This window comes from Chrysochloris asiatica, unplaced genomic scaffold (assembly GCF_000296735.1).
Source record: "Chrysochloris asiatica unplaced genomic scaffold, ChrAsi1.0 scaffold00075, whole genome shotgun sequence".
In the NCBI taxonomy this organism is placed as follows: Eukaryota; Metazoa; Chordata; class Mammalia; order Afrosoricida; family Chrysochloridae; genus Chrysochloris; species Chrysochloris asiatica.
The window spans coordinates 5,531,779-5,543,441 of NW_006408593.1; positions in this window are offsets into that span (position 1 = coordinate 5,531,779).

Below are 11,663 nucleotides of genomic sequence, written 5' to 3' on the forward strand. Positions count from 1 at the left end.
CAAGAAGCAAAAGCAGATGACCATATCAGCACATGTCCAGAAACAAGATAAAATGTCTGAGACAAATGACCTAGAGGTAGACCTGGACTCCATTCTGGAAGGAGGGCAGGCCTTGGAAATGCCTGAGAAGGAATTCAGAAAAATGATTATAAAAAGTTACAAAACACTTAACAATGGAGTTGAGAAAAATAAGAAAGAAGTCAGGAAAGTGCTACAGGAACAATCAAATAAGATAGATAACAGCATTGAAAACAACTCAAAAGTTACAAAAAGAGGTTCAAATGATCCATAATAGAATATCAGAAATTGACAATATAAAGAAAGGGCAAAGAAGTAAAAAAGAAGAGATGAAAGGCAGAACCAGTGAGCTGGAACACAAATCTCTTAATACCAATAAGATAGAAGAGCAAACAGAAAAAAGGATAAAAAAAAAATCTGAAGAAGGTCTAAGATTCATGTTGGACAACATGAAGAGGAATAACTTAATAATTATTGGCATTCCAGAACAAGAAAAATTTTACAAGTTCAGAGAGGAAATAGTTGAAAAACTGTATTGCATGGGGCAAATCTGCTGCAAAAACTTCTTAAAGTAAAAACTAATATGTTACTTTGAGGACTAACATGCACTTGACTCAAGACATGGTATTTTCAATTGTGTCATATGAATGTGAACACTGGCAATGAAACTGGAAGTTGTTGTTGTTGGTATTTAGTGCTGTGGAGTTGGTTCTGAGTCATTGGGACCCTTTATAGGGTTTTTGAGGAGTGGCTGGATGGTTTGTACCACCAATATTGAGGCTAGCAGTCTAGTACTTATCCTACTGAATCACACCAGAACAATGAAAAAGGAACAGCAAAGAATAATTTATACCTTTGAATTATAGTGTAGGCAAAAAATATTAAATATCCTATGGACTTCCGGAAGAACACACAAATCTGTCTTAGTGGAAATATAGCCAGAATGATTCTTAGAATCAAGGATGTTAAGAGTATGTCTTATGTACTGTGGATGGGTTATTAAGAAGGATCAGTCCTTGGAAGAAGACAATATGCTTGGTAAAACAGAGAGCTAGCAAAACAGTGGAAGACCCTTAATGAGATGGATTGACACAGTGTTTGCAACAATGAACTATCTCTTCCTTCCTTAACAGAAATACCATAAGTTGTTGGTTTTAACAAGTAGAAATCTATTCTCACAATTTCAGCAGCCATTACTCTGAATTTAGGGTATCAGCTCTAGAGTAAGGTTTTTCGTCTCTGTTGGCTCCAGGGGAAGTTCTTTGTCTGCTCTTATATCTATTGGCCTGGTGTTCCTTGAGATTTACATGTGTCTTGACATAAATTTTCCTCTGTTTCTAGAAAGTTCCCAGCATAGGGACCCTGAGTCAAAAGGATGTGTTCCATTCCTGGCTCTCTCTTTTTTTTTTTTATTGTAGTAGGTCCCTCTGATCTCTGTTCACTTGTTTAAGCTATTTTCATTGCAGTAGAGATTGAATCATGTTACAACCTAATCCTGCCTCATTAACCCTGCCATTAACCCAGCTTCAGTAATACTATAAAGATTAGGATTTAAAACACATAGAATAAATCAAATCAAAACATGAAGGATAATTGCGTAATAGTGAGAATCATGGCCTAGCCTAGTTGGCACAAGTTTTTGGGAAACACAATTAAATTCATAACAGAACTCAAGCATTGCGACAGTTGTGGATATTGCAGAACCAGGAAGAGTTTTGTTCTGTTGTACATAGATAGGGTCATTATGAGTCAGGACTGTCGTGACAGCACCTAACAACAATAACAAATTTGGAAGAGTAATGTTTCTTTATATCAATGTTGTTCCTGTAGCTGAGTGCCATTGAGTTGGTTCCGATCTATAGTGACCCTGTATAGGGTTTCCGAGGAGCAGTTGGTGAACTTAAACCACCACACTGCGGTTCTAAGAGACTTTGAAATCCAGCATATTAACCCACAGAGCCAAAGAATATTTTCTTATATAACTTTTGTATAGTTTTCATACTCAAGAAATTAATATTGATACATTGTTGTTGTTAAGTACCGTTGAGTTAGCTCCGACTCATAGCAACCCAAAGAGTAGCTGGTGGGTTTGGTTTGAACTGCTGACCTGTGGTTCACAGTCCAATGATTATCTTATAGCGCCACACCAGTTGTTGTTTTTGTTAAGTGCCGTCGAGTTGGTGCTGACCCATAGCGACCCTTTATAGGGTTTCCAAGGAACGCCTGGTGAACTTGAATTGCTGACTTTGCTGTTCAAACCAACTTTCAGTCAAGTGTACTAATCCACAACGCCACAGCAGGGGTCTAGTCTCAAATTCAGGGACCTTATTCAGACTTCATTCATTTTCCCACCAATGTCATTTTACTGATCAAATTCAGAATTATGGATTTTCTTTTGCTCTCATCTGTCTTTAGTCTTCTTCAGGCTAGAAGACTTTCTCATCTTTTCTTTGTCTCCCACAAATTTGGCAATTTTGAAGATTGCAGGACAGTCATTTTGAAGACTTTCTAAAATTGGATTTGTCTGATGTTTCCTCATGATTAGATTCAGATGATACAGTTTGGCAGGAACCCTACAAAAGTAATATTGTTTACTCAGGGCATCATATCAGGGTGCCTCGCTTTTGAAAGAGTAAAAAATGATAAATGTAAACACAAATTTATCAAAAAACCAGACTATACCTACCATATTTAGAAACATAAACATAAGCAAATATTCATCCCATTACCGTTCTCCAAGCAAAAAGCTGTTTTCAAGACCCAGATATTTATATAACCAAAATCGTTCCTACTGTTGGCAATTATTAATCTGAGCTTCACTTCAACCTGATGCAAGTTGCATAGATGAAGAAAATCATGGTCCCTGCTTCTTTGGGGTACCCATCAGTCTGTGGCATTTATTCACAACTTGTGAACTTAAACATCTGCTCCATAAATCAACCATGGGTCTATCTGTATCATATAAGGAAAAAAAAATCACAAAATGACTCTCTACTTATACACACAACCTCCTTTAACATGTAAAAATGTACAGTAATGGCATTTCTAGTTCTCTGATCTCTGAAATGACTTGCTTTTTTCATGCAAGGGATTTTAAACATTCTGTTGTTTTTTTGTATACATTGATTTGATTCTGATTCCTAATAGCCCCATGTGACAGACTAGAACTGCTCCATAAGGTTTCTTGTTTGAAATCTTTAGGGAAGAAGATAGCCAAGTAGTTCTCTGGCAGAGCCACTTGGTAGATTCAAACCTCCAACCTTTTGGTTGGCAAACCAATTTTCTTGCACTGAGAGTAGTAGATAGAGACCAGTAAGCTCTACTAGTAAATTTTCAGTCTGGTGCTAATGAGCCCACTGCCACAGTTTCTTTCTACAGCCTGTTCTGAGTTATAAAAACTCATTCCTCAGAAAGTTGTCCATGCTATCCACACATTAGATTTTGCTGAAGAATCACTTTTAATATTTTCAGTTGGTGCTTCTAATATGTATACCCACCAGAAGCATTATGAAGATGGTCTGCTTTATCATGTTTCTTTAATCCCTATTGACTTAACTTTCCCAACTTTTTAAATTTTCTGTTCTTAACTAACTTCAGTGGCTGCTGAAATATTTTTAACATTTTGTCTGCAGTAGTAGAATATGTCTTTAATGTTCTCTTTTCTCTCTACCAATGCTCTATGCTTTTTAGGACAATTCTGTTGAGCTTCTCACAATGCATCCAGCCCATTTTCTTCTCTCACATGTATAGCTAGTTGTGCTTACTGGATATGAGGACCTTTGTTTCATTTTGCCTTTTCCTTGTTTTCTCTCCCCAGTTTAAAATACAAAAAGGTTCATCTCTCATACTTTGTACATGTTATCAGGAAGGACTAATCTCTGGAGTAAGACATCATGCATAGTAAAATGGAAGGCTGGCAAATGCTAAAAAGCACCCAATGAGATGGACATAGTGGCAAAAACAATGACCTCAAACACAACATCTGTGAACATGCTATAGGACCTAGAGTAGAGGCACTTGGTTCTGTTGTGCATAGAGTTTTTATGAGTCAGAACTGACTTGATGGTATCCAACAACAGCATTCCTCTATATTTTATTATTTTGAGTCCTCTATTTTGGGAGAGGAGACACTGATAATTTTGGATCTGCCAAAATTTGTTTAAACAAATACTATGGAAGCTTAACTCTGTGAGTTGATAAACCTTGGACAGAAGGCATTTCCCCAGAAGAACAACAAATAGTCCAGGCCTCTATATGGCCTTCTCTTGACCATCCTGTTATTGCTTTTAAGTGCTGTTGAGCCAGTGCTGATTCATAGTGATCCTTGGATCACCATATAGGGTTTTCAAGGAGCACCTGGTAGAACTGAACCACTGACCTTGGGTTAAGCAGTCCAGTCCATCCTGGCTTCTCTTAAATATGTCTCATCCTTCTATATTTTCTTATAGAAAACATGTTTTCTTGAAGTTTTAATTCCATGCATTTCTCAAACATAATCCTGTAGGACATATGCAATCACTTTATTATTTTTTTTTCTATGCTAACTATGCTACATTGATTCTAATCTTATAGAGCTTAAATTCATCAACAATACCAACTGGGACCATTCCTTAAGGAATAGTTGGTAAAAAAAAGATTTTAGGAGATTATTTGGTTTAAGGTTTAAAGATTATCTCAAGGCAATTGTTTTATAGGTTTATCCAGCCTCCATGGCTCCAGAAAATGTGGAGTCCATGATGATTTAAAACTCTGTTGTGCATTGGATATCAAAGGTGGTGGAGAGGTGATGGTGGTGGTGGGGGTCACAAAGGCATGAAGTGGCTGGCTTACAATCTTTCAGGAGCATGCTTAGTTTCATAATGAGGAGGTAAGGTAGAATCCCACTGAATAGTTTTTCTCTTTTACAGATGGATCTGGTGAAAGGGGAAAGGAGATGATGGGGATAGGATTTTATAATTCAATTGTGACTAACGGCTAGCAGGATTATATGCGATGGTCAAAACTACAACTATAGAAGATGTGCAACTAAAAGGGGAAAGTAGTTAAACTTTCATTTGAGGATCAGGTGATCCCAGGACCATCAAGAAGTAAGAACATGAGTGGAGTGTGAGATCTCCACCTAGAAAAGTGATGACAGCAGAAACAGTGGCACAGGCAGTGGCATAGAGAGACAGAGCAGCTGTGGGCTCTAGGCCCATGGACTCAGAAAGGCTGTGGCCTTTGAACATTTAAATGAATATAAATATTTTTGTTTTGTATATGTATTAATATGTTTACTTTGTTCATTTGTGAAATATAAGCTGTAAATGGGGAGGCATAGGCAAGTAGGATAATGCGTGCTGCAGGAAGGGGATTGTAATCATTGAGATGAAACAAAGCCTATAATTTGTTGATTGCAAATTGATGATCTTGTCTGCAAACCTTCATTCAATTCATAATAAAAAGCTAATAAAACAGCAAACTCTGTTATGCATTTTCCATTTTTGATCAGAATTGATCTATATTATCTTTGATAAAAATGCTCAGTAATGGGAGCTTAGCTAGGGGTTTTTCTCCTTTTCGAGAACTCTCCACTTTTCCAATCATAATGTACTTCTTGAAGGACTTGTCACTCCTGGTAACATGTCCAAAGGATGAGAGATGAAGTCTTGCCATTCTTGCTTCTGAAAAACATTCTAACTGCACTTCTTCCAACACAGATTTGTTTGGTCTTATGACAGTCCATGGTACTTTCAATATTCTTCCCTAACACTATAACTTAAATGCATATATTCTTCTATGGTGATGGTGGAGGTGTGCCGTGGAGTCGGTTCCAACTCAAAGAAACACTGTATAGGGTTTCCAAGGTCATAAATCTTTACAGGAGCAGAAAGCCTCATCTTTGTCGTGCTGAATGGCTGGTAGTTTTGAACTGCTGACCATGAGATTAGCAGGCCAATTTATAACTAAGCTACCAGAGTTCCTTAATTCTTCTATTGTCTTCCTTATTCACTGTCTATTCATATACATATGAGATCATTTATAACACCATGGTTTGGGTCAGGTTCATTTTAGTACTCAAACTGTTATCTTTGTTCTTCAACACTGTAAAGAGGTCTTGGGCTGAAGCTTTGCCTAGTGCAATACATCATCTTATTTCTTGTCTGCTGCTTCCATGAGTGTTGATTGTGGATCCAAGCAAAAATAAATCGTTGACAACTTCAATATTTTCACAATTTATCATGATGTTATCTGTTGGTCCAGTGATGAGGATTTTTGTTTTCTTTACATTTAGACACAATCTATACTAAAAGCTGTGGTCTTTGATCTTCATCAGTAAGTATTTTAAGTCCTCTCTGCATTCAGAAAGCAAGGTTTTATTATCTGCATATTGCAGGTTGTTAATAAGTATTCCTCCAATCTGGTACCAAGCTCTTCTTCATATAATCCAGATTCTCAGATTATTTGCCAAGAATATAGATTGAATAAATATGGTGAAATAATATTATCCTGGTGCACACATTTCCTGATTTTAAACCATCCACTGTCCCATTGTTCTATTTTAATGGCTGCCTTTTGGCCTATGTACAGGTTCCGAATGAGCATAATCAAGTGTTCTGGAATACACATTCCTCACAATATTATCCATAGTCTGTTATGATCCATATAGTCAAAAGACTTTGCATAGTTAATAAAGGAAATTTCTGGTTCAACAATGCCAAATATGCTTTCTATCTTCCTTTAATGGTTTCTGCACATTCAGTATTTTGTACATGTTGTTGTTAAGTGCCATCCAGTCTATTCCAACCCATAGCAACCCTGTATAGGGTTTCCAAGGAGCAGATGGTGAACTAGAACCACTGACCTTGTGGTTCAAATGACTTTGCAGACTGATGCATTAGCCCACAATGTCACACCAGGACTCCATAGAATCCCTCAATATTGAAAGTAGAGGCTTAAATTTTTTCTTCAATTCTTTCAGCTTGAGGAATGCTGAGTGTGTGCTCCTCTTTTGGTTTTCTCACTACAGTTCTTTGCAAATTTCACTATAATGCTTGACTTTGTCTTCTTAACCTGCCCTGTCAAATTTTCTATTCAGCTCTTTTACTTCCTCATTTTTTCTATTTGCTGGAGAGCAAGTTTCATCAGAGTTTCTTTTGACATTCATTTTGGTCTTTTCTTTATTTCCTTTCTGTTTAATGACCAATTGCTTTCTTCCTGTATGATGTTCTTGATGTCATCCCATTACTCTCTGGTCTTTGCTCATTCATGCCTAATACACCAAATCTGATCTATTGTTGTTGTTGTTAAGGTGCCATTGAGTCTGCACCGACCTTATGTATAGCAGAATGAAACTCTGCCTGATCCTGGGCCAACCTTACTACTGTTGACATGCTTGAGTCCATGGATGCTGCCACTTGGCCAATCCATCTCATTGGGGGTCTTCCTCTTTGAGCCTTCCACCTTACCAAACATAATATCCTTCCTCGGTGACTGGTCCTTCCATATGTCCAAAGTATGAGAGATGAAGTTTGGCCATCTTGGCCTCCAAGGAGCACTCTGGCTGCACTTCTTCCAGAATGGATCTATTGGTTCTTTTGGCAGCCCATGGCACTTTCAATACTCTCCTCCAACACCACAACTCAAAAGCATCAATTCTTCTACTTATCTAGAGAGCCTCTAATTAAGGTGGAATATGTTACATGTGGGATATGTTGGCTCCTGTGGACTTCTTTACATTTTCTTCAGCTTCAGCCTGAACTTGCATATGAGCAATTGATGGTCTGTTTTGCAGCTGGCATTTGACCTAACTTTGTCTGATGACATTGAACTTTTCCACTGTCTCTTCCCACAGAGGGAGTCAATTTGATTTCTGTGTATACTGTCCGGTGAGGTCCATGTGCATAAACACCTTTATATGATGTTTTAAAAAGGCATTTGCAATAAATAAATCATTAACTTCCTATATCTCAGAATCATGGGGGGAAAGTCTTCAGTAGGACTTCACTGAGACATTATGTCTCCTCTGATGTTAGGCTTATTTTTACAATAGACATCCTTTTTAATCTATTGGTAATCAAACATCTATACTTTTTGCAGTGCCACTACCAAAAACAGTTCAACCTTGATGCATCTCTTTTCCTTTCAAGTGGATATAGCCTAATTTCCATGATCAAATTTCCAATGTATACCATTTTAGTCTAGCTCTCAACTTTTTCCCTAGTAAACTATATCTCTTCCTTTAGGTTAATCATGCTATGGATCTTTATTTTTATTTAATTTTCTCATGGTTGTGATTTTGAAAGTTATAGAAATTAGATGATTTTTGCTCAAGAAAACCCAGTTCCTCCTTAATTTCATAAGCAAAAGGGATTCTATGGAGACTGTCAAACTACAAACCTTTCTGATCTTATTTATGGACTTGGAAAGGAAATACCTGATGCTGGTATTCTAATTCAAGCCAAACAGATCAATAACCTATTTATAATAAGTGTCTCCATTTGTTTTTATGAAATTTACCACCCTCCTATTACTTAAACTGTAGTCTAGAACTCTGATATCTCAAGTAGATATATTACAAGATTATGTAATTAACCTACTTAGAGTAAATTTAAGACCATTTGGTGAGAGTTTAAACCCTGAGCTATGACAAGCCACATAAATCAAAGTGCTTAGTCCCTCTTCAGTTCTTTTAGTCTGCTGTACATTCATTTAATAATAAAATTAAATTTAAAGGAACAACTTTTGGGACACTGGATCCAGTTTTTTTTTTGCCTTTCAGGATTCACTCTGGCAGTCTGTGTAGCATTAAATTCCATCCTGGAGGTTCAACTGAAAAATCAAATAAAAGCAAATTATTGTGCAGCCCACCCAAACCAAGAGGCTTCCACATTAATATTCTATCTGTTTAAAATTATTTTGACTACTAGTAAATGTCTTCTCCTTTTAATTCCAACCCCAATCTTTCTTTGCTCATGCCAAACCTGTTCCTGCCATACTGTTAAGTATCTCAAAGTCCTTGCCGCTTTCCCCTAAAGGCCATGAAGAATGGCTTCCCATATAAAATAACTCTGTATCTGTGAAAATGAGACATGATTACCAGCTATGACCTGACAAAATGTATCATTCAGGTCTAAGACTAAAGCCACTAATCTAGTTCACAACAATAGCCTTAAAACCCACATGCTATTTGGCTCCTCAAGTTCTAGTTTCTCAGGGTTACAAACTAAGGTCCAAGATGTTGATGAACTTGTTGTTGTTATGTGCCATGGAGTCAGTTCCGACTCATAGCGACCCCGTACAGGGTTTCCAAGGCTTCAAATCTTTACAGGAGCAGAAAGCCTCATCTTTCTCCCGTGGAACAGGTGGCAGTTTCGAACTGCTGACCTTAAGGTTCACAGCCCGATTCGTAACCACTACACTACCAGAGCTCCTTATTGATGGACTTAGGGAACTGATAAACAAAATTTTCTTCTTTTCCTCCTAAGAATAAACTGACAATTTGCTTACTGTATTTAGAATGAGTCCTGTTATGGCACTATAGGATAAGCTTATCAAAAGGTAGGCGGTTCAAACCTACCAACCACTCCTTGGAAACCCTATATAATGTAACTATGAGTAGAAATCAAGTCAATGGTGCTTAACAACAACAACAGATTAAGAATGATGGAGCTTAAAATGCTAGTTTTGTTATTGGTAAAGCTGAAGAATATCTTTTAATATTTGATAATGATGGGCTTCCTAATACTTCACCCTTAAATGTCTGAGCCTAATTCACAGTCACTAGAACCAGAGACAACAGCAGGTCTCCCCAAAATGGCAAATCAATAGTAGTACTAAAGTAAATTGTGTCACCAGACCAATCAATCACAGATCATCCAATCTCAATGCTCCATTTTAGGAAAATTCTGTAGGCAGATCCAAAGTGGAAAGACAGAGGCAGTTAAACCAACATTGCTCTATTCTCACTCCCAAATTCACCAATTAATTAGATAAGTTACCGCTCTTTCTCTGAGGATCAACCGGGGAGAAGGGAGTAAAGAGAGGCTAGAGATAGTCTATCAATTTCCTTTTCTGTTACTGGGATAGTATTTCCCATCTAAGGGAACATGGCTCTGAGGAAATAAATGTCTCTAATAACGTCATCAAGTCAATTCCAAGTCATAGTGACTCTACAGGACAGCATAGAACTACCCGATAGGATTGCCAATGCTGTAATTTGGTATGGAAGCGGACTGCACATATTTCTCCCACAGAGCACTTGGTGGGTTTGAACCACCAAACTCCTGGTTAGCAACTGAGTGCTTAACCAATGCATCACTAGGATGGTCTCTAATAAATATTTCTTGATATTGTGACCATATAATGAGGAGCTATATCAGCCAGTGACATTTCTTTTCTACCTCTTATATTTCTATGGGGAAAGATTTTCATCTCGTTACCACCACTGTCTTTCTTTCTTCATCCTCACTTTTCTTCACCTGAGGGTTGTGACTTGTCTAATGACTGAGTGTGTAAGAGTCACATTGCTTAAAGGATTCAGCTTCATATTCTCAGTATCTTGTCTTTTTGGATATTCGATATTCTCATATTCGTTGTTCTGGGGGACAGGTCTGCTGTTTGGGGAAACAAGGTTCATTCAGGGGAGGTATATTTTTAGGAATGATTGGCTGCATCTAAGTCACATTCTCCCACAACTTCATCAGCCACAAAGATGATATTTTTATATCCTTCTGCCAATCATCTGTGTCTGTCTCTCAATTGCTTCTGAACTCAGGTGGTGAAAAGAGAGGTGTTATTTATCTGGCCCCTCAAACCCCAACAATAATGTAGAAAAATATATGACAAAGTCTGGCATCAGGAAGACAACGAATAAATTTAAGTCTCTTCTATTTTAAGCTGAAATATCTATCATACAAAATCTAAGACCTCCCCACTGTCCCAGGCCTCTCCTTGCATATGATTTAAAGACTATTCAACTGGATGAAACTCAAGTTCTTTTTCAGTTCTTCTGTTATATTCCCATTTCATCAGGCTAAAAGAACACACCAATTATCTTCTGGCATATTCTTGAGTGTTCTTTTTCGTGGCCTTCTGTCCATCTACACAATTCTGGCCTAATTGATGGCAAGCTTTTTTTTTTTTTTTTTTTTTAATCAACTCTCTCCATTCTAAACAGGCCTTGATAAAACAGAGGGTGGGGAATAATCCACCAGTATGGTGTGCTTAATTTCCGTGGGCGCAAAGACAGCTAATGGGACTATGGAAGCACCAAGGGGAGTGGGTTCTTTGTTATAAAATAGGTCAAAGTTGTTTTCCATTATGAGTCTGCATTGTGCAAGTCGTACTATTGTGCTCCTGTATTGGGCTCCAAAAGCTCTCTCATTCCTGCTGTGATGAAAGAGAAATGCCTGTTTTTCCTGAAAACAGACTAGTCTCCGCCTGGAGATGCAGCACAATGCATTTCCCAATTTCAAGTGTCCCAATTTTCAGCCCCATCCTTCCCTGGACATTATTTAAAACAATCTTCACATGTAAGAGAAGTTACTGTTTAGCAAATCTACTTATGAAAATGGTTCAACAAAAGAGATAGCTTTAGATTGTATCTTAGCTATGTACCTAAACATGCAGATTAGACATTAGTAAAAACTTACAAATTTATATAT